This window comes from Pogona vitticeps, chromosome 3 (assembly GCF_051106095.1).
Source record: "Pogona vitticeps strain Pit_001003342236 chromosome 3, PviZW2.1, whole genome shotgun sequence".
In the NCBI taxonomy this organism is placed as follows: domain Eukaryota; kingdom Metazoa; phylum Chordata; class Lepidosauria; order Squamata; family Agamidae; genus Pogona; species Pogona vitticeps.
Window position 1 is genome coordinate 88,110,785 of NC_135785.1, and position 26,417 is coordinate 88,137,201.

Below are 26,417 nucleotides of genomic sequence, written 5' to 3' on the forward strand. Positions count from 1 at the left end.
CTATTTCCCAAAAATCTTCTTTTTAATTTATAGCTCTTCTGTGGGCAACTCTCCTGTTTTGTTTTGTTTTTTAAACAGGCTAAGAATGGAAAGCAAAGCTCTGACAGCAACAGTTTTTAATCAACTAATAATTGAGTGAAATCAAAAGAAGAAAGTGCCAAAGCAGGACGGTAGTTGAGCATACAAAACCTGAACATGGACGATGAAGAAATTGAAATAGTGAGAGGTTTTATATACCTTGGTTCAATCATCAATCCAAATGGAGACTGCAGTCAAGAAATCAGAAGAAGACTGAGATCCAGAAGGGCAGCAATCAATGAAAAGATAATCAAGTGTGACAATGTGCCACTGGAGACCAAGACCAAGATTGTCCATACTCTAGTATTCCCAGTCACTATGTAGTAGTCTGAAAGCTGGACAGTGAAGAAAGGTAACAGGGGAAAATGATGTGGACCTGGAGGAGATGTTTGCAGATACCCTGGACTGCCAGGAAGACAAACAAGTGGGCCCCAGATTAAAGCAAGTCTCAGATAAAAATGATGAGGAGGCAAGATTCTCTGGAAAAGACAATAAGGCTGTGAAAGATGGAAGGCATCAGGAAAAGAGGAAAACCAAATGCAAGATAGAATGACTCCCTAAAGGAAGCCACAGTCTTCAGTTTACAGGAACTGAGCAGGGCTGCTGAAGACAGGACATCTTGCAGATCTTTCAGCATGTAACAATGACAACAGAAATTTAGGAAATTGAGATTGAAAGGAGACTCATCACTGCTTGTTTATGCAGTTCTTTGTAATGCTGCCACCTGCAGAGCTATAAGTAGAACTGCAAGTAAGCAACTAAATTTAAGTGTACCCACCAGAGATGGGGGTATTCGTATTCGTATACAAATATGAATATCCCCGCAAAGGTGGCATTAAGGAGGGTCCAACCCCATGGGGCTGGACGGTCCACTCACCTATCCGCCATGGATGCGGACAGCGCAATTCTACCAATGGCGCTGCGGCGCGTGATCTGCTTACCACTCTTCGAGCTTGCAGCGAGGCTTGTCCTCCCGCCTCCTGCCAGGAGTAGCAAGTGAATTGTGCACTGCAGAGCCATTTGTAGATTTGCGCCGCCTACATCTGCAGTGGAATGGTGAGTGGACCGTCCGGCCCAATGGGGCTGGACCCTTCTTAACGCCACCTGTTTGGGGATATTTGTACATGAATAGTCCCATCTCTAGTACCCACTTAAATTAAACAGACCCAAATTCCCTGATGCAACTTCACAGCGAGTGAATGCGAGTACATTCACATTTCCCCCGCTATGTAGTTACAGCAATAGCAACAAATAATCTTGCCACATATGAACATAACATATTTTGCTAACCTTTACCATAAAGTAAATATCCGCTTCTTACAGTTTCTCCAGAGGAACAGCTGTGTTACTGTCCTGCAGGAAAAAAAAATACTTCTCCAGAAAGACAGGGATACAAAGTGTGTGTATACATTTCAATGAAAAATTGTTTGTGTAAGTGTCTGTCTATGTCATTATTCCATTCATTATTGTTATTAAAAACCTCATTCATTTTGTCGATCATTCATTCATCAAAATCACATTTGTTTCATTATCTGTTTAAAACATGCCATTATTATTACTCAATTTCATCCCACCCCTCTTTCTTTTATTTGCTTCCTGATTTAGTCACTTTCAGTGGGAGTAGCAGAGCTAATTCCGTCTTTGCAACTATAAGAAAAACATTTGATTTTTCCAAAGTGATCCAGATGTGATTCATACAGAGCATGTTGGAGTAAAATGGAGGCCATTTCATCAAAATTGTGTTCTTCCCACAGAAGTTGAGTGCTAGACTATTACGATTAGAGCTACAGATAATCATAGCTATATGCATTTCCCTAAATTTGTTAGTTTTCTTAAAGAGAGAGAGAGCGATTTAGAAATGCGCACATTGTATCATGAACCTGGGGTCCATTAGAATATCTAAAGCATGTTCAGGGTTTGGTTCCTATTTGTATGCCCTTTATTTGAGTACAATTGTGTTGAAAGGATCCTACTCAACAGTAATTAAAACATGGTTGTTGTGCGTTTTTCAGGCTCTTTGGCCGTGTTCTGAAGGTTGTTCTTCCCAATATTTTGCCAGTCTCTGTGGCCCTCATCTTCAGAGGACAGGAGTAGCACTCTGTGATCTGATGCAGTTTGTTTGGGAGTTGAGTATTTATAGCTGTGGGATCAGCTTTTGTCCTTTCCAGGAGATGGGTGATTATTGTGATCAGTGTGTTTTTGTTGTGGGCGTATTGTGATAAGGAGGACAGATAATCTGTCACTGTAATTGATGGGTGTCGTTAGCTGGTCTTTTGTGTAGTTAAAACATCTTGCATTTAGTTAAAAACTGATTAACAGTGTAAAGGACAGAATCCTGTTGTACAGTTATGTAAAATATATAATTCTGCAAAATGAACTGCAGTAAATTAAGAAATCTCCATCAACATTTTCTGTTGCAAGCTGATAATATCGGACTTAATGTGCAACAGATAAGGGGTTTTCTTAACTTGTGGTAATTCACTTCCCCAAATTACACCTTTTGCATAATTCTATCTACGGAGACTTCTCAATGGACAGCAATTTTCTTTAAAAACATACATCTTTTGCTGAACTGCACAAGAGGATTTAAGTCAATGTATATGCATATACTGTATACTGGTATATACTGTATATGCATATGCATATATACTGGTACACATACAGAGAGAGAGAGAGAGAGAGAGAGAGAGAGAGATTGGAGAATTCTGCCCTTCAGAAATAGCAAATGCAGGAGCACAGCAGGAACTCAAGGAGGTTATGAAATAAAATTACTATTTTAACGCTGATTATTTTGATAAGACATAATACCAAGTGAATGTTTGGAGAGTCTCATGAGGCTTGATATGTGTTAATTTTCTGTTTTAAGAGCTACAACTGCTGGGATGTGAAGACATTTTCATTATGACATCAATATGTGAATGAGCAAAACGAGTTGAGAAATGCTACAAAGTTATATTTTAAATGATGGACTCGTTTGTACTTTAATATCGGGTGTTTTTTTTTATTATCAAAAAGGGTTCGGGAGGGGCATCAATACTTAGGGAAAATACAATAACCAGAAACATTTTGAAAACTCCATTAAAATATAAAACAAAATACCACTTTGAATTATAATTTCCTAATTAGCCATGAACCAGCACAAGCAAGGAACACTTCTACTATTTTGAGAAAACACTGAAGTTTATTTGGGTAGTTTAAGGAAATAAACGGATGGAACTCCTTTGTTAAGTTATCAACAGTTGTGAGGACTGTTTTTGGTTGCCTAACGAGTCTTTCATTTTAATTCCATGGGTTGTTCAAGCAGGCAAAATCATCTCACTTCTGAGGCATGCTGGGACTTTTACACTTAAAAAGTTTCTTCACCCAACTCTTTCCAAGCGCAAGTGGAGCTGGCCAGCAATTTATATCATCTCAGTAGTCTCTGCTGGGAAGGGACACTAAAAGCTTATTTTAAAGACAGTGTGAGACAGCCCCAGCTTGTTCAATCCCTCATTTCCAGCAGCAAAAACTACTATAAACATCAGTTCTTTAAAGAGGCCTGCCTTCTCAAAAGGAGGCTTTTCCTCCTTGGGGGTGGGAAAGTGACAGAAGAGTGCTGACGTACAATGAGTCTTTTAAGTGTTCTTTCTGAGAACCCAAAGGTGTTCCAGAGTGCTGATGAGCATTCAAAAGGAGCCCTTGATGGGCTTAATTGATTTTCAAGTTGAACTTCATACTCTTAACCGACCCCTAATCATAATGGTTCCACACAACGATGTCTGTGCTGGATTTAAAAAGGTTGGCGGATAACTTTGCAAATAGGAAAAAAAAAGTCCTGCACCAAATGTGCAAAAAAAAAAAAAGAGTAATGTGTAAAATATTTTCTTTCCATGATGGTTTACATTGCTTAGTACCAAGAAATACAAGCAATTGTTTCCTGCCTATTTATCTCCAATTGTACAGCTTATATTGGTGAAGAAATATGCCCATAAATCAGTGTTTCCCATCCTGGGGGTTGGGGCTCCCAATTGGGGGTTTGCACAGTATTTTCTGGGGGGTCACGGGTCACCTTATGTGTGTTGTAGCCCTTGTAAAATAATTCATTCCTTGACCTTTCTGAGCAGGATATTAAAGGTAGTGTGTATGTGTATGTATGAGAAATAAGCTCTTTGGGGGGAGAAAGAAGCCTCTGCTTTCTGAGAATGGATGACCAAGACTATTTCTTACAAGAAAAGAAATGTCAGCTGAAAGATATAATTGCTGTCACTTCTGCAATAAAGGGATTTTAACTGAGACACGTCACTTTGGGAGAACCTAAAGAAGGGGACAAAATGGAAAAGAACAGCCACCCCCCCCCCACAACAATTTCCCAGGAGTGAGACATGAAAACAAACAACCTGCCTCTTCTGCAGCAGGTGGAAAGAAAGCTTTGTGCCAGTTTCTGAGGGGGATCCACTCTGTGTGAAGATTTTGACTCCTCTCTAGGTACCACAATGTCCTTCTGCCCTCTGGCCCATCTTTGAAATCATTTGTCTCCTTTTCTCCCTACCTTTAACCTCCCCCAGCCTATTGCCTCCCCAGTTTTGAAGTGGTGGAAGCAGAGTCAGCAGCAGGAAAAGTAGTTGCCCCCTTACCCCAGAATAACCATGCAAAACAAAGTGTATGGGTTAAACACGGGCCACACTTTATTAAACTCTATTCAGTTCTCATGAATATTGCCAATCCTTTGGCAAAGGGAGGTCCTGCTGTACTGCAGATTCAGGTTTCCATCTTGGGTTCTAGAGTGACCATCAAACAGCCAATAGGCTGAAGCCAGGCCTCCGTTATCCTGTTCTTAACTACTGTGGGATAACTAGTGGACCCCATTTTGCCCCAGACCTCCTGCCCTTCTCTCTGTGCCAGCCATGGGTCCAGGTGCATCCCCAGCGCATATTTTCCTCCAAGCTCTATAATCGCCTGATCCGCAGTGCCGGGAGTTCAGATGAGCTACAATTAACTGCCATTACCATCAAAATCCCTGTTCCAATACCTGTCCAATCCGCACTACGCACCACAGCATTGGGACTAGCCGCCCTATGTCCCATGCTCCCCATCGAGCAGCTCCAACAGCAGCACCCCCCCCTTGACGTCCTCCATGAAGACATCCAAAACTTGTTCAGACAGATGAACATCGTCTGGCTTAAAAATTTTTGGCCTATCGAGCTGGATCCTCTGGTGGCCGACCACTGATCCCAGGCCACCACCATCTGCTCTGCAAATTTCCCTGTTAACACTCTGCCAGGCAGTGTTTCTGGGCCAAAACTGTCTCACCCCCTTCCAAAACAGGCGAGAGATGACCATCAACCACATGATCCACATTTCTGGATAAATGCCCTTCAGCCAAGTGAGGTCATGGATTACATCGATTACCAGGGACCTCCCCGGGTACCATGACAGCTTGTTGCCGCCCAGGTGTATCACCAACACATCTGGCAGGTGTCGTCCAAAGGCAGCCACTCGACAAAGCTGACTCCACAGCATGCCACGGCACCCTCTCCATTCCACGTAAGCCCACCCATCGAGGCCCAGGTTGCTCCCCGATGGGGATGCGGCAGCGGATCTTTCTGTCCAGAAAACATAACTGTGGCCCGTCATGATGATGTGTCTCCTCCTCGGTACCAACGGGGCACCTGTAAAACATAAACATAGTAGGCCTCCTGCCTACACATTAGGTAGCGGCCGAATATATGGGTGGTATGATGTCGATGCCCAACGGCCTATCTGCTTAATGTAATATGGTTGATATCCAAGGGCCGCCGCCATGGAAACAGTCCCAATTCTGAAAGAGTGTGTGCCAAATCGCAGGCCCTGGGCTCCTTGCCTTTGGAGCACCACTTCGGCCAACTACTTCATCAGGGAGGAACCGTCCTTGTGAATGAAAAGGTATCCTGGTTCCGCCCCCTTCCTGCCCAAGTATTCCTCCAAAGCCTTCCCCAGGCATATTAGATCGACCGTGCACAGAGCCAATGTAACCATCACTCCTTTCCCCCATTGGTCAGCCTTGGACCGATGTATGTGCAGCTGCACGATGCCATTCTCGACCTGGACATCAGCCAACTGCAAAGCTGCCCTGGATCTGATCCCTTTGCCTCTGGTGACTACCTCACTGTGACGGCTGTGATGATGTCACCTGCCTGTCACTGCTGTGGCTGGAGTTTATCTACCTATGGCAGGACAGGAGGTGGGACTTCAGTGGGTGGAGTTAATGTATATAAGGGGGGAGTGAATGTGGTGAGTAGAGAATTGGGAGATGGGAAGATTGGGATGAGATAGGGTTCGGTTAGGAACTTGGTTAGGGTGTTAGGGCCTGTTTATTCATGTTATGAGGTACTGTGCTAGTGTAGGTCTGAATGAGAGAGTGATTGAGGGGGATACTTTATCACATTGATTGCCTTATTTAGTTTCCACAATGACTTACTATTATTTATGTTTTCTCAATAAACAATCCTTTTTATTTTGAAATCCATACCATTGTCTGATGAGTCAGATCAATAAGTGTGGTTGGTGGCAGTGTGTAAAGTGTGAATGAGAGTGACGTGACCATTGTGACGTGAAAGGAGGACGTCACACTCACTAATCCGAAGGGTGGCGAAAAATGTTATTATGATGGCCATCCAAAATAAGCTTACCTCAAACTCGTCCTGACAAATGGATCCCCACTGATGGCAAATACCCTTCAATAGTTCGGGGGATATGGGTGCCCTCGTATCCTTGACCCTGCCCCTTTCCTTGGACCAACCTTCTATCATCTTTCATATGTGGAAATCAGAAGAAAAATCTGTAAAACCCCTGGCTTTGGTGTAAAAGGCCCAAGCTGAAAGCTTGCCTTGAATAGTACCCAGGGCCAAACCTTGCCTATGCAAGCTGACGATGAACTGTTGCAAATGGTTGACTGGGACAGGCCAGCTCTGTTCCAGACCCACTGACTCTCTGAATCTTTGGAGTTCTCTACTCACTGCTGAGTACCCTCTCCTTGTTCTTGGTGCAAGGGCTATGCATATCGCCCTCTCTCTTCACGCCAATTGACCAGACCCCCTGGGGAAGGACCTCCGGCACTTTGCTGGCCCATGGGTCCAGCTCCCTGAACCGATGCATCTGTTGATGAGATAAGGCATCGGCTAGGTTGCTGTCAATGCCAGAGATGTACCGGACCTGTATTAATATATTAAACTTCAGTGCCCTCAACGTGAATGCCATTACCAGGGCCATAATTCTCTCTGAGCGGGATGTGAGGTTAATGAATGTGTGCCCTACAGCCCGGTTGTCGCACCAAAAACGTACTACCGAATCTGACCACTCTTCTGCCCATAGCCACAGTACCCCCACAATAGGAAAAAAATCTGAATTGTCCCTCGTGTCAGGTCCCTTGTGACACCTGTCTGGTGCCATTAGTCTGGCCAGGTGCCGGCACACCACTTGCCCCTGTAGTTGATTCCGAATCAAGGGGTGCATGTCCTTAAATGCCCTCCGGTTTCCACACCCCCAGCTGTTCTTGCAAACAGTCTCATGATATCATGTGTCATCCGGGGAAGCAGGAGCATCATTGATGGCACTGCCATGTTGGGGAATATCTACAATGGCCTTTTTATGCAAATATGATGGGGGTCACAGGTCACTTGGCTATTATAAAAAGGGGTACTGACTGGAAAAAGTTTGAAAAAAGACTGAAACACTGCTATAAGTCAATAACAAACAGAAAAGGAGACATAAAAACTATTGCAGTCATGTTCAGCATGAGGGGTTGGCAATATGCAGTGTCAAGAAACTCAGTTCCTAATAAAGGTCAACAAGAGTGCCAGCAAGAGCTGCCCTTAGAATTAAAAATCTCAATACACATCTTATTTCTTTTCTTTTTTGTTTGTGAAGAATTATATAAAGTTACTATTATAAATCTAAGTTTATTTTGTAAGCTTGAAGACACAACAGAAGTTTTCACATAATGATGGGTCTAGATGGCAGTCCATGAAACAAAACTCATTTCCTGATCTTAGCAAGCAGCTTGCTGGTAGTTCTTTAAGGCTATATGATCTTTCTGCCTTGAGGGAAGCATGGTGGTGGGCCACAATTTCTATGCGAGAACCTTTAAAGCACAAAAACCAAGCATATTCCCACCAGGAAGTTGCTAATGTTTCATAAACTGGGTGGGAATACTACAGATTTATAGGCATGGATCACACTGCTGGTTTTCCGATTTTCTTTCTTAAAAGTTCTCTTGGCTGTGATGACACATCTGATGAAGACTCAGCAGATGTCAGAGTAGAGTTGCCAAGCCCCAAGGGGCTGGAACTGATACGTTTCTCCAGCTCACCAGGCATGGAGATATGTGTCAGAGCAAGCAGTGCTAAAGGAGAAGAACAATTGGGTGTAGTATGACTGGCGTTCATCTCCAGCTGGCATCAAGACACATTGATTCAATGTCAAGATGTCTGTATGGGTGTTGAACTTATAGAAATGTCACCACAGCAAAATGTAATGAGGAAGAAGAGAGGACTGGGCAAAAGTTTGATGAGTTAGTACTTTAACACCATCATGCCATGTGGAGCAAAGAAAGGTGAGTGCATCAGCATCACCATTTGTGAGCCTGTTTGTTGCACAAACCCTGACACAGGGCCTGGGATGTACCTCCAGAAGCCCCAGGAGCTGTGTGTGCTGTTGCTAAGGCCACATGAGATGAAACTCCAGGAGTACCTCCTGCAATGGTTGGCAGTATTTTGCAGCCTGCCCAGATTTTGCCCAGACTGCAGACATATTTATACAGATTCCTATCATAACTATTTCCAGAAACCCCTCTTAATCCTTAATTCTCTTTGTGAGCTCAAAATACCCTACCTCTGTAACGTCCCAAGGGCCATATTTTTGGCCCTGTATCTCAGAAAGTGGAATGTTGCTCACCTGGAAACCCTATGTGGGAGGCACATTTCAGGTTTCATAATCTGGTGACATAGCCCAGGTCTGTTGGACGGCACTGTCTCCCTGGGTGAACTATGAATGCAATTCAACATATCCAGGAGCCCAGCTTGATTACACATGGCAGAGCTGTATATTGCAGATGTGTTTCAGTGATGTGGGTTGTCCACTTTTGATCATCCCAATGAAGACCACTTGTCAGGCTCTAAGGAAACCTTGGTTTCCCTCTGAAACTGCAGGCTGAAACCCATGGAAATGGATATCTACTGTAGAATAACAAATGCTTACATCAGGACAACTTTTTAATGGGAAAAAGTGTTTTACTGTATTTTAAACTTAAAGTATCCTGTGCATACAATCCGGCAAGAGCTATCTGTTCCTCTGCTGCAGGGCAGGATGGAAAGGGAATAGAAAAAGAAAGTGTGACAGAGATAAAGGTTTGGGGAGAGACAGAGACAGAGAAGAGGCCTGCCAGTGAGCCAACTCACTTTTGACTCTGTACCAGATGTTGGAAAGTTGAATTAATTTAACACGATACATGCTCAAGATAATAAAGGATCTGGAAGCCAAGCCCTTTAAAAAATGGTTGAGAGACTTGGATATGTTCAGCCTGAAGAACAGAAGGCTGAGTGGGGATAGCCATCTTCAAATACAGTGGTGCCTCGCATAGCGACGATAATCCGTGCAGCAAAAATTGCTGCAAAGCGATTTTGTCACTATGCGAAATAAAAAAGCCCATGGGAATGCATTAAAACCTGTTTAATGCGTTCCTATGGGGTAAAAACTTACCTTTAAGCGAAAATCCTCCATAAGGCGGCAATTTTGGGTGCCCGGTAAGTGAGGAATCCATCTCTAAACACAGCGGGCGGCCATGTTTTTTACCCGGCAGCCATTTTGTAACCACCAATCAGCTGTTTTAAAATCATCGTTTTGTGATGATCAGTAAGCGAGGCAGGGTACCGATCATCGCAAAGCGAAAAAAACCCATTCAGACCATCGTAAAGCGATCGCAAAAGCGATCACAAAATCCTCAACGCTATGCGATTTCATCATTAAACGGGGCGCCCATTAAGCGAGGCACCACTGTATTGGAAGAGCTGTCACATAGAAGATGGTGCATGTTTGTTTTCCACATCTCCAGAGGGTACGTCCCGAACCAATGATTTCATATTGTAAGAAAGAAAATGTTGACTAAATTTTAGAAAGACCATTAAGCAGACAATCATAGGATCGTAGAAAAGTGAAGTTGGAAGGGGCTACAAGGCCATCAAGTCCAATCCCTTGTTCAATGCAGGAATACAGTCAAAGCATATCTGCCAGGTGATTATCTAAGTTTTTCTTAGATAATCACCTCCAGTGCCTCTAGTGTTGGAGCACTCACCAACTCCTGAGGTAACTGGTTCCACTGCCATACTGCTCTAACAGTTAGGAAGTTTTTCCTGAAATTCAACTGAAATCTGGCTTCCTTTAACTTGAGCCCATTGTTGCATGTCCTACACTCTGGGATGATCGAGAACAGATCTTGCCCCTCCTCTGTATGATAGCCTTCCAAATATTTGAAAAGCGCTATCATATCACCCCTCAGTCTTCTTTTCTCAAGGCTAAACATGCTCAGTTCTTTCAGCCTTTCCACATAAGGCTTGGTTTCCAGCCTCCTGATCATCCTTGTTGCCCTCTTCTGGAAAAGGCCACCTGGAAAGCAGTACACTCTCCTTCTATGGAAACTTTGAAACTAAATTTGGATGACACAGGAATGCTTTAGCTGTGGATTTCCTGCTTCAGTGGGGGTTAGAATTAATGCTTTGGGAATTCATGTGGAAGCCATCAAGAATTGGACAGTGGTAAATGGATGGTGATAGGATCATGCTGAGTTACAGATTATTTCAGCAAGTCATTACATTCGTTCTTCATGAAAATGACTCTAATCTGGACCAATCCACACTGAAACATTACCCTCAAAGTAATGAAACCCTTGACAGATATGGGTCTTTTATCTGATGCAAGAATAATGAGATACACTGAACAGCAGATCTTGTGGGGATGCGGAAAATTTTCCTCTTAAAAATGCATGTATGTCTGCTAACTTCCTGCAGTGCTTAATTCCTCTGCAAGTGCACTCTTCCAGGAGCCTTCTGAAGTCTGAAGAACTCTTACTGCTATCACTCCAGCAATTTCTAGTCTGCAGCTTTGATTTTTGCACCAGCCTCAGCTTGGCAGGCAAGGACTGCATTGGCTTAATCCAATTTGCTGACTGTATTTCCCCTTTTAAAATTCTTGATAAGAGAAGCATGTACCATCCTTGGCTTTAAGCGCTGTTTTGATTTAAAAATTATTCCACCCTAAACCCTTTTCATCTGAATTTACAGTTGATTTCCTGCTTAACTGTGAAGCATCAGCTCCTTAAATGAATTTATGGAGGTCACTCTTCACTCAGTAGCCAACCCCCCACATGCTCCAGTAAGACTGCTAAGTGTTTCCCAAGACTCACAGGTAATGCAAGTAGCACAGGGCCTGGCTGCTTTTTAATGCAGTATTTCTTGAAGCTGAGCTGAGGACCTACCAAAAAATAATTTTATCTTTTGCAACTTGCAGCCATCTAGCCATTTCCCCAACACATCAAAAGCTGCCAGTGACACCACATTTCTCCCACTGCATATCCATGAGTGTACGTGGTCAGATTATCAATGAGCAAGGTGACATTGAGTGTGTTTTATGTAAATGGAAAATGGAGAGAATTGCTTAGCCAATTCATAATAAGGGCACTAGGGGCATTTATGTTGCCCTCTCTGATAGCAGCTCAGATGGGAAGGGTCTCCCCAAGAATTCTACTAGGGAGTGGGATAAAGTGGCATAGTAGTATGTTCATATAATTTATGTTCACAGTGCACACCACTGCAAAACGTTGCATCTGTGCACATTCATACAATGAAGAAGTGTAGGATTCCAGAGAGGGGTGATCACCCACTTGTTTCATCAACAAGCTTTTTTATTGAGTATATCTAAGTAAGTATTAGCTGTGGGTCTGATGGCAATTATATATATAAATTGTATTTTAAATGTTGTAAGCCGCCCAGAGACCTTTGGGTAGAGTGGGCGACATATAAATAAAATAAATTAAATAAAATAAATAAATTGTGTGGTTCCTGGTGAGTGAAGTGGAAGAAAGAGAGAAGAAAGGTCATGGGAGCTTAGACTGCACACTGGAAGTCAGGCAGTAGTCTATGAAAGTGAGTTTCATCTTGCCCCCGTGCCAGACCAGACTCCTTTATTTTTCCCATTTTACTGACCAATACAAATATGTACAAATACCTTCAAAAATTGGCATACAAACAGAAGTGGATGGACTTCTATTTGCAAAACAAAAAATGCAGATTGAATTGAAATGGATGGCATCCTAGAGTGGTCGTATAGACCAGATGGGCAGGATATAAATCAAATAAATAAATAAATAAAAAATAAAATCCTGAACATTGAACCATTTAGCAGAATAGCTTTAGGTTTCTAGAGATGTAAATCTTATTCTGCTTGTGAAATTATTTTATTCATTCCACAAAGGAGTGAGGTATTTTTTGGTCCTCTTACAATGTAAGAGAACAAGAAGCAAACATTTTCAGTGCAAATTAAGTAAAATTGCACAAATAATGCTTTAGTGCAAATAATCCTTTAAAGAAACCATATTACTGCTTTGTTGCTTTAGAAGAATCTCAGAAGTTGTATGCTTCTGCCTGTCCTTCTGTACAGTGATGCCTCAACTTATGAATGCCCCTACCTACAAACATTTTAACTTACGAACAGCTCCGTTCACAAAATTTTGCTACGACTTGTGAATGGAGTTTCGACTTATGAACAGGAAAAAAACATGGGGAAAGAGGATAATTTGAACTTTCAGTTAACTGTTGGCCAGTGAAGGGGCTGCTTGTCTGCTACCTTGCTGGTCCTAGCAGTTAGAGAATGTGGATATGGAGATAGACTTCAGACTGCCTGGTACTTCCTGGTACTGTACGTACTGTATTTTTTTTGGGGGGGGCTTTTTAATTTTTGATTTTTGACTTTCTTTTTTAAAACAGAGAGACTCCCTGTTCAGGGTGAGTACACTGTATTTATTGTACAGCTTGGCTTTGGGCTAGGTGGGGGGGTTATGTTTCTGTGCTCTGATGGGTCTTGCAAGGGTCTGTGCTGGCTGGTGTGCTTTAAAATGGATTTTAGTCTTTTGGTTTTAAAACCAATTTTTTTTTTTTTGCAAGGGTCTGTGCTGGCTGTTGTGCTCTAAAATGGACTTTAGACTCAAGTCTCCCCCCTCCTCGTCTTCTCTCTCTCTCTATGCTCCCTAGTGCTTGGTTTGGTTTAAAATATGCTTTGTCTAAAAGGTGCTTGGTTTGGCTTAAAAGGTGTTTGGTTTAAAAAGCATTGGTGTAAAATGTGTGGGTTTAAAATATATGGGTTTAAAATGTGTTTTAGACTCCTCTCTCTCCCCCATTGTCTTCTCTCTCTCTCTCTGTCTTCTCTCTTTTTGTGTTTAAAAGCACAAACCTTTGTCTGAGGCATCTGTGTGCCCCAATGATGACCTTCTTTTTTTCACTCTTTTCTCCGTTGTTCCCTCCCTCCCTCCCTCCCTCCTTTCCTGCTCTTTTTTTAACCTAAGTCATCTTAGATTTTAAAAAAATATTTCCCCCCTAGTGGTAGAGGATGGATTGACCGGTTTTGCATTCGTTCCTATTGGAACGAATGCTTTGACTTACAACCAGTGCCTCTACATATAAACAAAAAACAGCTGGAATGGATTAATTGGGTTTCCATGCATTTCAATGGGAAATGGTAATTCGACTTATGAACATTTTGACTTACGAACATCTTCTGGGACAAATTAAGTTCGTAAGTCGAGGCACTTGCTCTGTGCATGTGTTTGGCTGCTCAAAAAGAAAAGGCACTAAATTTGTGTGGAGATAATTTTGCGCAAGTTATGGTGAGCCTGATGAAAAAAAAAGGATAGTGCTCTTGATTCACTCTCCTGGTGGCAAGACTAAAGGGCTTTAAAAGTCTTCATTTCAGGCATTTTATCAGTTTGAGACAGAATGCATTGATGAACATGGAAAACTTAGTGGGTCTTCTTTACACCCCAGACATCTGTACCCACACCTAAGATTCATCAATGTAACAGTCACGTCTGAATGGGAGGAGTGTGGGGTATAATCAGTAGTTCTGCTTTACATCCTGATCTCCATGCAAAGTGGGGACATAGGAGACCGGGAAGAATTCCATAGTCACATACAACCAGCTGAATTAATGGGAGAAGGTGTATCCACCCAAGGTTTTCTGGAAAGAAATAGGGTGCCCAGATCCATGCATCCCAGCCACTGGCTCCTTGTCCCACCTCATTCCTGTGTCAATCAAGTTCTTCCTTCATAGTTCTCTGCTGGCTCTGCTTTCCCTATTCATCCTACCCAGGTAGAAGTTTCTTACCAGTGCAGCCTTCAGGAGAGGCGAGGCGTGCTCCTCAACATTCTCTTGGCTCTCCATTCTCAAGCCGGCTTCCTCTGCATTTCCTTGTACCTCCTCCTCACCTGCCTCCTGTTTGCCCTATTCTCTCTTCATACTCTCTATTTGTATTTCTGCCTTTCCCCTTCCTTCCTCTCCCCCCACTCCGCTTCTGCCTTCCAACCAGCCATTAAATCCTCCATGCCATACCTCCCTCCCTATTGCCTTCCTGGCACCCTGCAATTGCTCTATAATTGCTATAGTGTTATTTCATGTGGGTCCCGACTCCTTGCCAACAGCTGAGAGAGGCGCCATGACAGTTGTTACACACATGTTTAGAAGAATATCCTTAATGAGGATCTGGGAGGAGCTCCTTTTACCTCCTAAAGTTTGCAAATTATCTTGCTTTGTTTGATGATTAGTCTTCAGGACATGAGAATGTGATTGCTTCGATACCTGATTTCACAGATCTGAAAGACCACTTTTGTCATCTCTCCAACACCAACTGCATTTCCAGCTCTAATTACGAGTTATTTTGAAGCTTTACTTTGCCCTCTGGCTCATTACCGTGAGATGCTACTTCATTCCCTAGAAGCTTTGGCAAGAAGGCTAACATTCTGATACTGAGCCTTAAGAACATTGGCTTAGAAGTAAAGGAAATCTCAGTTTTCATTACATCTGGCTGGTGGTGCTATTCTACAACCAGATATTTTCTCCCCCCTAAGACACCTGACAGCTCTAGAAAGCCCCAAGGGTCCACTGCTTCGAGACTTATTGCAAATTCTTCCATTCTTGAGTTTAGGACAAGCGCTGATCCTGTTTGAGGAAGCTGGGGGGCACTGTCACCCTCCAGAATAGTGTGTTAATAAGCCTGTACAGGGATTAAAGAACTAGAAAGAATATCACACTCACTGAGTTAGGATGGAAGTAGTGGTCACTATTCCCTCTTTCCTCTTCCCCATCATTTGTGAGATTAATTTCTGGGCTCATATTTGGACACTTCATTAAAATACACAAATGCCTTACTGCTATGTTTGTTTAAAAAAAAAACAGGAGAGAACTAGCAAACCCATCCTGTGCAGATACAGCATAGCTGTGTAAGAGAACAAATATGTACAAATATGTGATGTTTGTAGCATGACTTTTTCCTTTGATTTTCTTTCCCATCTATATTCTGGAGATAATAATTCTGGTCCGTTGCCTAAGACCATTGCAAATGCTATTGAGAGACTGAAAATGAAGTGCTTGGAATGCATGATAGCCGTTGTATATGTGTTAATATTTTTAAATGAAAATGTTGTTTTCCATCTATGCCAATGGTTGAGATAGAAATAGAATGAATTGTATATTTGAAAACTATCCAGCTAGATTTATACCAAGGATGACATTTCATGGCATTTGGAATAGCTTTTGATTATATTGGAATTGTAGGCACCTGAATATTTTAACTCTAAAACTGCTTTTGCTTTGGACTTTATATATACTCTGAAGCTATTGTATTCAAGGCTGGTTTCTCAGGTTACTCAGGAGATAGCGTGCCAACCATCCATCCAGAGAGGATGGTTATTCAAATACAAACTCTTTGTTTCTGTACTTCTGATGGACCTACTTGAGACAGATTGTTTATGCCAGGCTCTCCCAACCTGGAACCTTCTAGATGCGTTTCATTACATACCCCACAGTCCCCAACTTGCCTGTGGGGAGAGGGGATGATGGAGGCTGCAGTTAGAAATGGGCCTTTGGTGCTTAAAGAAAATGGAGGAAATGTAAAAGAGGTGTTGTGTTCCATTTTCATTGATTGCTGGAACAAAGTCTGCTAAATACAAATGGTTCCTAATAACAAAAGAGGCGTGCACACACATTTCATGTTTCTTTTTGTTTCCTTCTTTCGTTTAAGCCTTTTGAGCCTTTAGTCTGCCAAATCACTCAAGAAATGTTTTAATCGAATAGTATTGTGAGGGAACTTTTTCATTCAGTAGCATTATCATGGTTGTAAGCAGCCAGTCAGGAGGTCCAGGATCGGGGAGTTGGGATTTTCAAGCTGTAAGAGAACCTGAGTGGGCAGAACCCAGTGAGGAGTGCTTGTTCCTTGTCTGTGTGTCAACCCCTGGTGCTCTCATCTTGGACGGTGCTGCCTGTCTGCTTGCTTAAGTACTTCCATCTTAGATCCTTTCCTCTCTCTCTCCACCCTTTTTTGCTTGATTTTTTTTTTTGGGGGGGTGTTTCCTCCTTGCTTCTTTGGATTACAGTATTTTTGCTGCTGCCATTAGGCAATCTGCCTCTGTCAGGATGCCTTGATATTATTATTATCATTATTATCATCATCATCATCATCATCATCATCATCATCATCATCATCATCATCATCATCATCATTATTATTATTATTATTATTATTATTATTATTATTATTATTATTATTATTATTATTATTATTATTATTATTATTATTATTATTATTCCTCCATTTCTTTGGGGGCTTCCCCACTCTTTGACCCTTTGTTTTCTCGGCTTATTTTTGCTACATGCCTGGCCAGCCTGTTCCTGCTTGCTGGACTCAATGAAGGCAAGATATCAAATTGTAGTTGGAAGAGAAAACATCCCTTATTCACGTTTTCATGCCAGGGGAGGCCTGTATTTTTTTGCCTTCATTTGCATGTTTCTTTGCTCTTTTGGGTTTTTTTGGGGGGGGGAGGCAGTTGGGTGGTTTTTTTTTTAACTTACTATCCTCACTCATGGGTGCTTTTCCTGTTTGATTGATTTTTTAAAAAGCAAATATATTCGGTTAACTTACTGAATGTTTATGCTGTTAAACATGTATATTTTGGGTGGGGGAATTTTTATTTCCTTCTGTGGGTCTCTGTGGACCAGGGGGGTAGATCTTGTGTATGTGCTAGCATTCTTCTAGAATGTGCGGGTGGTAGCTGAGGTTGCTTGGACACAGTTTGGTGGCATTTCTCTCTTGTTTTTAGTGTTATGTTTTCCTTGGTTGCTCTGGCAAGTGGGTGTCTTTGTGTGCCAGAACATCAATGCCTGGTTGGCTGGCTCTTTGCCTTTTTTCTCTAGTGTTGCCCACACCCAGAAGGGTTCTTATGCTTGCTGGAGGGCACTGCATTCATACTGTTGTCTGAATGTGACAACACAAATTAGTATCAGCATAGGCCTGGTGGTTATTTTTTTCTTTCTCATGTACTGTTTTCTGCTTTTGGAATAGATTGATTCTATGTTTCTTGCCTCCGCTTTTTTAGTCTTAAAAATACCATAACCCCTCCTTGCCCCCATTTCCCCCCTCTTGCTTTCTTTTCTGTTTACTGTCTCTTGTGGAAATGTTTCAAAAACAAGACTTCAAAAGAATTAACACCAAACATCGGTCATAAATTCCTGCACATATGAAATGCAACCACATAACACTGTATCTTAAAGCCAGGCATGAATATTTTGCTGTGTGAACTCTACCTCATATGTCTGAATGGTAAGTGGAATTGTCCACAAAAGCTCACATTAAAGTATAATGGTTAATCTTTAAGATGACACAAGGTTTTTGTCTTTTAATTTGATTATTATTATTATTTTCTTTGGGTTTTGCCTGACATGCTTTTTTGAAGTAGGTTTTACAGGTCCTTTAGAACTTTTGAATTAGTATGAGAAAACACAAATTGCAAAAGACAAAATGAATTTATGGCAAAAGGAACAGTGGATAAAGAATACAAAAATGAAAGATGCACCTCTCAAAAAAGACCTAAACAAAATAAAAACAACTTTTCACCATGTACATTCCTGGTTGCAGTCCAGCAACTCTTAAATGCTCTAAGTAGAGGGAATCTAATAATATGATATAGGATTTTCTGATCTAGAATCTTCCAGGTAAGTTTCTAAGGAGAAAAATAAAATGTCAGGCTTTCAGGGACTAATCAGGAAGTAAAGAGCATAGGAACATACCCCCAGCATTATTCAGACATACAATAGTCTGGCAGTACTCTAGTGCATTTCTCTGGGCAATAAGATCCTTTGGACAAAGTGATTTTCCTATTTGTATTGCTTTGTCAGTCAGTATTTGATCTATTTGACATTCAGGGAACAATGCAAGCAACTGTAAAATGTATTTTTAAATGTCGTTAACTAGAATCCTTGCTTTAAGCCCTACAGTAGACATAGTTCTCATAATTATCATTTTGGGTTAGAATAGAATCCTGGCATAAGTTTTTTAAAATAAATATTTAACAAGAAAAATCTGAGCTTTTTTTTTTTTTGTTCTCTGAAAGTTGAACATGCCTGCCAATGCTGTGAAAAGTAAGATTGTAGGTAAGACCCCTCTGTTACCCTTGTTGTTTCTTTACAAGTCTTGCTAGCCTAGTGGGATCTCTAAATTCTGTATTTTTGCCTGGGGAGGAAATACCAAGAGCACTGAAGACTCCACTGATGATTTGTTTACAAAGAGAGGTTAATAGTCAATAAGTATTTATTTAACTGGAAGTTCATTATCCTTCCCCTGGTGACCATGCTGAAGTAGTTTTTTTTTTTTTATTACAAACAGAACTGGGGGAAAGGAAATGCTGTCTCCACTAATATTCCTATCTCTCTGAAATATCTTTCCCCAGGTAGAGTTGGATGACCACAAGCATTTTACTATATATTTCAATGGGTTATGCCTAAGAAAAGGTTGTGGGGCATCATGTCCTTTTCCACTTCTCCTGTTGTGCTTCTCTATTTTTTTTAAATCTTCAGTGTTATTTTTTTAGAAGGAATTTAAAGTAATATTCCAGGTCTGTGTCAAAAGCATTTTTGTACCATTCTCTCTCCAGCTGTGTACATTTGTAGAGTGACATGCCATGCTCAAAATGGATGAAATGCAGATCATTCTACTTCACACATTGGTTATGCTACCATTTCACAAAGCTTCCCATCTCAGAAAAGAATAACTTTCATGCTTGGCTTCATGAGGCTCACCACAATCAGGTCCTGGTCCTTGTGTGTGCTTTCAAACAGATTCCAAATTTCCAGGATTTTCTAGGTAACATGTCCAGTTTATTACTACGCTGAACTTTGATGATGCCTTGGAACCATGCTACTTTGTAATTATAGATTAGGATTAGATATATTTTATTGTTTTGGGGAGAATGACTGCTAATTGCCTGAAACTCTGAAATGGCTTTTGTTCAGCCTTATAATGGAACAGCTTTGTTGTTGTTGTTGTTGTTGTTGTTGTTGTTGCTGCTGCTGCTGCTGCTGCTGTTGTTGTTTTGCTAGAGTCAGTCATCTTCTGAATTTATATGTTTTACTTCAATAAAAATAATAAAATTTTACAGCTGTATCTTAATTCAGAAAACTGGAGGATTTGTAGGTACTAAACCCAGTGTCTTATGCACTCAGAAGTCTTTTCTTTATTTTTGTGGGTTTTACTTTTTCAGCCTTGCAGGGTTCGTTTGACACCAGGAGTAACAACCTTCTTGCCTCGTTCCCCCATGAGCAACAAGGAGCAAGTGGCTCAAATTGTGTTGGAAGAAGGGGCTCAAAGGACGCTTTCCCAATCACTAGTGCACTGACCTGCCTGACAAGCACCCATACAAGGTAGCACAAGGATAGTAGGACTGAGTGGTAAGTAGATCCTCTCTGTGGTGCCCCAGTAATCCTTGCCATAAAATGTATGCTGTTCTTAATATGGTCTCTTCACCACCACCACCCCCAGCTCCGATGGTGTTATTTGAGAGACCTGCAGCTGACTATAATATTTTACAAAATCCTGCAGCATGGGCACCACTGAAGTGTGCTTCATCCACAAGTGAGTTATTTCTATTGCCAGGTGTGACAGAAACCTGACTTATCCACTTGGTAACAGGGAAGCCAGGTGATTGGTTGGGTGGTGCAGATAGCCAGCCTGTCCTGGAGTCTGAAAGAAGAAAGTCTGAAGGGCTGGAAGGAAAAGATAAGGTGTAACAGAAGAATGAGGGTGTGTTGTTGGGCTATTGGATTGAACTTGTAACTGCAGAAGAAAGGAAGCTTAGATCTCTTTCCCAAGCTGTTGTAATATTGTAATTAGAGATGGGGACAAATTAAAAAATGGTGATTTGTTTTGATTCTTGATTCATCAAGGTTAACAGATCAACAATCACGCCTAGGTTGGGGCTGGTCACACAATGTCTCTGTATTTTATTAATTTTTCCAATTCTCTGTCTTCAACTCTGGCATTCCCTGGAATTGCAATGTCAATAATCCAGATGTTTCTTCATTTTGTTACTGTTATGTCTGGTATATGATGCTCAGGGTGTCTATCCATTTGAATCCAAAGGTCCCACAAGATTTTAACTTCATCATTTCTGATACATTATCTGATGTTCCCACAGATCCTTGAATGCTGGCAGATTATACTTTTTACATAATGGTCAGTGGATTAATTTTGCAACACCATTGTATCTAGCTTTGTAGCTTGTCTGTGCAATCTTTGCACATTCACGGATGATGTGTGACACTGTTTTATCTTTTTCGTGGCAGAGTTGACATTTGCTGTTTTCACTAATTCCTTTAATTTTACTTTTCATACCATTAGTTTGGAGTGCTTGTTCTTGTGCAGCAAAGATCAAGCCCTCAGTTTCTTTTTTGATGGCCCCAGGTTTTACCCATGCCCAAGATAAATGATTATCATGTTTCCCATGATGATCATGGTCAGATTTCTAATCCAAAACAATCTGAAAAATCCCATCCACAATATTATCCTTTGGCTTAGAAAACATGTTGGCAAAGTACAGCTCTGGGTTACATGAGTACAGCCTCCAGACTTTCCCCAAAACTTTAGTTCTTCATTTCAAAAAAAGTGCATTTGCCCCTCATGGAAGCACTACTGTATGGTGCATCCAGGGACCATACAGCCAAAAATGCTATATTTTGGTATTTTGTCTATGCTATTGTCTTTTGCGGGTCCCAGTGGCAGAAGCCTCACAAAGTTGTGCACTCATCCTTTTTTTTGGGGGGGGGGGAAGGTGATCAGCAGTCTTTTCTCTATGCTATGGTACATGGCAGTGTCTAACTTATCTATAGGTGGTCCAGAGTTTGAGCAGATGCCCCCATCAAATCATGACCTGCTATGGATAAAATTCTAAGATTCTGACAGTTTTAATATGCAAACTCTATGGCATGGAGACTTTCCCCCTTTTTCTGTTTCTTTCTTTCTTTTATGGCACCAAATGCACTGTCTGTGTCTAATGGATTAATAATAATTTGACAGCTAGCATCCTGATTTGGGCACTACATCTTGTTATGCATGCAAAATGTCTAAAGTGTGTTTTGATTCTTAAGTTATGCCTCCTGCAGTGCACATTTCTTCCCCTTCTTTTGCCATTCAGGTTCTGGATTTATCTTGACTGCATTTTGTAGGGAATAGGATTACTAGACCAACACTATTGTTAAAAAGTAAGTCCTGATTCCAAGGTCAAACATTGAGAAAATTCTATTTAATAAAATAAACCTCAGGGACCACCATAGAAATATATTACAGAAATGCAGTGCTGAGCCAGACGGGAGGGGAAAAAAAAGAAAAGAATTTGTTTCACATTCAAGCAAGTGAAAACTGAGATGAAAACTCTTTTTCTTATTTCATACCCGGCAGAAACGAAAGAGGTTACGGGTTAGTGAAGTTATTTTGCGGCACACTCAGTAGATTTACAATTTCTTGCTATTTCTTTTCCAGACCACACTCTGACCTACTCTTCCATATACAATTGCTTCAGAAGGAAGGGTTTTATACATTTTTAAAAGCACTACTAACTTGGTGCTACCAGGTGTTATAGGAAATCTTTTTTTAAAAAAATCTTTTTTCCCCTAAAGAGCAAGGCTAGCCCTACCAATATTAAGAGGGAGGCAATCAGTTGAGGCAGATGTTTCTGGAGCACAGGAGAGGGCAGAAAACAAATGGTTACTTGGGCTGTGATCCTGTGGTTTCTGAGAGAACCCCACACAGAGATAGTCATGGGATACCTTCCCCTCCTTGAGCAGAAAGGGAAAATGCAAAGCATTCAAATCTCACAGGAAACAAAAGGGGATCTCGTAATGGGTGGGTGGGATATCATGCACAGACTAACACCCCTATTCTCCCTTTCCCAGCAGACCACTGCCACACTGGCTTGGGGATTTTGGAAGTTGTAGTCCTCCAAAGCAACATTTCTAAGCTTGACCCTCAAACATGCCCATGCCAACACAGGGGAGGGAAATTATGCTGGCCTGAGAGCTATCACAAATAACATTGGCCTGAGTATTTACATTAAGTGGGAAAGGAGGAAACGGACGTTTGCGTGCTTTTTTACATTGCCAGATTTGAGCACAAATCAGAAACATGGTGATTCATTTTGATTTGTGTTTTATTAAGGTCAACAAATCATAAATTATGAATTTATGATTTTTTTAAATAAATTGGTGAAACAATTTGTCAACTCATTTCTGACTTTAAAACCCTATAAAATGTGCCCCCCAAGCACCTGGAGACACCAAATTCACAGGGAGGTTTCCCCTGACTCTCCTCTACAAGTTCTGCAAGTGCGGTGAAGATTTGGGTTTCCCCAAACCAGCTGCTAAACGGGTGGGGGGGTGGGGGAACTTGGATAACTTGAATGTCTGAAACCCAATTTTCACCAATATTGGAGATGTTGTAGATCAGAGTGAATAGAAGTTTCTCTGTGATGTTGGTGGTCTCTGGGTGCCTGGGGGGCACTTTATACCCAAATGTATCAATGAATGAAAAAATTCATTGATTCATAGGGGGCATTGATTTGTACAAATATGAATTGACAAATTAACACTTTTTTTGAACGATTTTGGTGATTCATTTTTAAAATCATGCCTACTCTAGATGCCAGTTCTCACACTTCAATGAGAGGGAAGTGGCCTGAACTTAGAAGGACGTTACTGTAATGAAATGGCATGCCAATATTAAGAGGAAGGCAATCATTTGTGGCCTAGTTTAGGAGTGTTCTGTGTTGTTATTGCATGATTACTCTCAGGCCGAGGGTGAGGGAAGTATAGGGTTTCTGCTATAGATGTCAAAATAACTGGACTAACCTTGGAGGCTACATATTTTTACTGGTGGAGCGTATGGAATTGGTATTCTTTATCAGGCAACAAAATGTTTTGGGCAGGCTTCACTGTGGGTGTATTGGTTGAAATCATGTTGCTGTGAGTTACACCGTGTAACACTGCTGATGTCATCAGCAGTGGCAATATTTCAACAAGTAAACATTTCAGATTTCTGCCCCTGCGGTCCCAAGGCTCCCATGGCATCCCTTTCATCAACGGGAAGCCATCTGGCCCTCTGGGATAGGATGGGAGATACCCCAAAATCAACACCATCAGCATGACTGTACAAGGTGGTGGTGATTTTAGGTAACTAAAGAATTGCCCCTTCCATCCCCCAGCCCCTCAACAGCTTCTCAATAAGGGAACTAGGAGTTTCAGGATTTTCAAGGGAGAAATCAGAAATGTCTAATTCCTAAAAAAAAAAAAAAAAAAAAAAAAGCCACTGCTGCTGATATCATCAGCCTTACGTGGCATACTTCATGCAACAGAATTTCAGCCATTGCAAGGCACCAAATTGTTTGTATCTCTGTGTTCCTAACAGGGTTCTCCTAATACATTTTCACAGTACTTTTTATTCATCTAATTCATTCAACATGATCGCAAAAACCTCGTCGTAATGCGGATTCGTTGTTAAACGGAGCGCCTGTCTTGCGAGGCACCACTGTACTTATTTGCTTTGAATGGCCAACATCATGATCAGTATAAAAAATGTATTATGAACTAGATACCTCACAGAATAGCAATTAAAGATGAGAAAAAGCCTCAAAACAAAAAAGAAAGAAAGAAAAAGAAAAGAAATGAAAGTGCCCATAACTCTCAAACAAACAAAAGTGGCAATACTGACTTACCAACTAAAGCTCCAGTTGATTAACCCACTGATTAATGCATATTCCACCTTCAGGATTTTAAGTATATCTTTCTTCTGCAGTTTAAGATTGGTCTGACTATTAATTAATGTGCGAGAGATTAAAGATGAAACACCATTAACCTTTCAGTGCTGAAAGTATACCGCAGTACGATACCAAACACAGAACTGAAGTTATAAGATGTTCTTGACATTAGCCTGACTCAGTGGAAGAAAAAGAAAACCTAATTAAATAATGTTAAATATTTGAGAGGAAACATGAGAAAAATGATGAAAGAAGATGAAGCTTGTGTCTTGGGCTGATTAGCATGCAATAGCGGATTCCTGCTCTTTTCATCCTCAGTCTGCCCTGCCTATGCTATTACTTTATACCTTCTTTTTGTTGCCTTGAATCACAGAGGTTAAAGGCACTTGTACAGTATTCATGACATTTCTGGAAACTCCTGGCAGTCAGACTATACTGAATAGATGGCAGGGATTAATCCTTTTGAGAAAGAGTTAAGATAAATGGACTAATAATCCATTGCACTAAATGGCCTTTGTCATTAGCCCTCTTGTATTTATGGGAGGTGATGCCACTTGTCCTAGAAAATGGCCCTGGTGTTCAGACTGACCCGTACATTCAGATGAAGATGTACATGCTTTACAAAGCCAGTGGAAGTGGTGCACAGACACATTTGCAGCATTCGAAAATCCAACTCATTCCTTTGAAATGTGAAGGTGAATTGAAGGGAGGTGGATTATGCACATCTACTCCCAGAGGCCTTTCAGCTCATGGTCTCAAAAGAACCCCACAGAGCTCTGATATACATAGCCACATGTAACACAACAATTTTAATTAATTCCTTTTCCTAATAAAATTTTGTAAATGCATTGCACCTGCAACTTAACTGCCATTACTTCAACTAATTCAAGGGTAACTGCAATTTTCCCCCCAGTTGATATTATACCTACAGAGGAATTGTCTCAATCTATGTAAGTGGTGAAGAATAAGTATCACATGGGACAAGTTGCTGTCTGGTGTTCAGCTTCATGATGCTGCCTCATATGCTGCTCATAAGCACTAATAAGGAGGATAGGAGGAGAATATATTTTGTACCACCAGTCAGCGGCTTGTAACATTTTGGGGAGATCCTGGAACCATAACTGTAATTAATTAATTACTTTTTTAAGGTAACACTCCACATTCTGCCCCACATGTGCATAATTGTACATTCTGTACACATGACTAGACAGAAGATCTTGGACTGTCCATGAGCTAATTAATATTCTTGGAGGTGTGAAAAAGATTTAAAGCATGCATTACTTCAGGTCAGTGATTCTATTTTCAACTGCTTTCCCACACTATAAATGTTTGTCAGTGCCCGGCAATTGTCTGCAGACTGAGGAGGCTAGAAAGAGTGTATGGTTATTCCAGAGGGAAACAACAACAAAGCATTATGATAAATTAAAATACAGGCCAGATTCAGCTGGCTGGTGATGTCTGGAGTGATAGCTGACTTGTACAAAAGGAACTAGGGCAGGTATCAGAGGTAGCTTCTGCTGCTTCATTGTGTGCTGCCACAAACAGGGATGCTAGCACCTGAAACAAGTATATCAATATTCCCATAACTGGCACAATGCAGCCATATTTTCCAAGCAGATTTCTATTTAGATAATTTCCCAGTTCATATATACAAAGCAGTTTTGTGAATTCTCAATTTATGGCAATGATAACCCATCTTTGAATAATTATATAACTTCACAAACTTCATTTCTGAAGACTAAGTGGCAGAAGAAAGTTTATAAAAATGATAGTTCAACCAAAATTAGAATATTTATTTATAAACAGAAGCAGATTTCTAAGTAGCTCTAATTATTTACAAAATAAAAGCAAATTTATTCATTGCCTTCTCTGGGCAAATGAAGGTTGATTCCAATACTCTGTCAAAATATCGATAATGGAAAGATAAACACAGAACTTCCTAATTTAATCTGCTTTTGACTTGCAGACCTAGTGACTTGTTTAGAGTAT